Source organism: Lactuca sativa, chromosome 9 (genome assembly GCF_002870075.4).
Source record: "Lactuca sativa cultivar Salinas chromosome 9, Lsat_Salinas_v11, whole genome shotgun sequence".
Lineage (NCBI taxonomy): Eukaryota > Viridiplantae > Streptophyta > Magnoliopsida > Asterales > Asteraceae > Lactuca > Lactuca sativa.
Genome location: NC_056631.2, coordinates 197,262,661 through 197,263,029, shown reverse-complemented (window position 1 = coordinate 197,263,029; position 369 = coordinate 197,262,661).

Sequence of the window (369 nt, the reverse complement as noted above, 5' to 3'; positions counted from 1 at the left end):
ATAAAATAAGTGAGATAGTAAATAATATGGGATAATTTATTTAAAGAGGGATAATAGCAATTTTATGAAAGCTAACACATTTTTAATTCTATTTAAGTTAACTTAATTGTTAGTTTTCGGCAAGTAAGATAACCAAAAATATGGAATATATTAACACCTTATTATATGTTATTATTAAATGGTATCTTTTGTTTATTTGGAATTACTAAATGGTATCTTTGGTCTATTTGGAAGGCTCCAAATGTTGTCTTGTTTTAAAAAAGGAAATTAAGAGATGAAATTCATTTCAACTTATATATTTGGATCGAGTTTATGGGTAAATTTTATAGAGTTGATTAATGTTTTTTTATAGAGTTGATTACAATGATT